A 767-nucleotide genomic window follows, 5' to 3' on the forward strand; every position below is an offset into this window, starting at 1 on the left:
TCAAACTATTCATCATAAAATTTTTAACGAAAACTGTCGAAAAAAAATTCTACGCGACAACAACCTTAAGGCCCGGGTGGACTATCTATCGAACGTTGATTTTTGTTTAAATTTCATCTTTTTAACCTAAAATACATTAAAATTTGGGATCAATTTTGTGTTGCGGGAAGCACTTGAATGGACATGAAAAAATAATGAAAAAAAAAGAGAAAAAATTATTGAAGGGCGCTAAAGATCGATATTATTTAAAAGGGATTTACCAAGTTTGCTAAAAAATAATAAAAAATACGTAGCTTACTATTGCATCTAGCTGTCACTCAATCTTCTGGAGAGTAATGGTAAGCTGCGTAATTTTTATTATTTTTTTGTAAACTTGGTAGATCTCTTTTAACCAATATCGTTCTTTAGCGCTCTTCAATAATTCTTCCTCTTTTTTTTCATTATTTTTTTATAACCATTCCCAAACTTTTATTTATTTTAGGCTAAAAAGATAAAATTCAAACAAAAGATGACATTGGAAAGATAGTCCACCCGGGCCTTAATAAAATTTCTACCGACAAAAATCCTAATAAACTATACGTCTATCAGATTTTCATTTCGGACAATTATTCACCTGCTCAGTTTTCCAGACATCTCAAAATGAATTAACTCGCTGTGGAATAAATCTATCAATTTTTTAATTTTTTATCTTAAAGATATCGTCTTGTAGATCTTTACTAGATAACGATTTCGATGCTATCTATCGCTGATTGCACAAACTACAAGCT

The sequence above is a fragment of the Fopius arisanus genome, unplaced genomic scaffold (assembly GCF_000806365.1).
Source record: "Fopius arisanus strain USDA-PBARC FA_bdor unplaced genomic scaffold, ASM80636v1 scaffold00012, whole genome shotgun sequence".
Lineage (NCBI taxonomy): Eukaryota > Metazoa > Arthropoda > Insecta > Hymenoptera > Braconidae > Fopius > Fopius arisanus.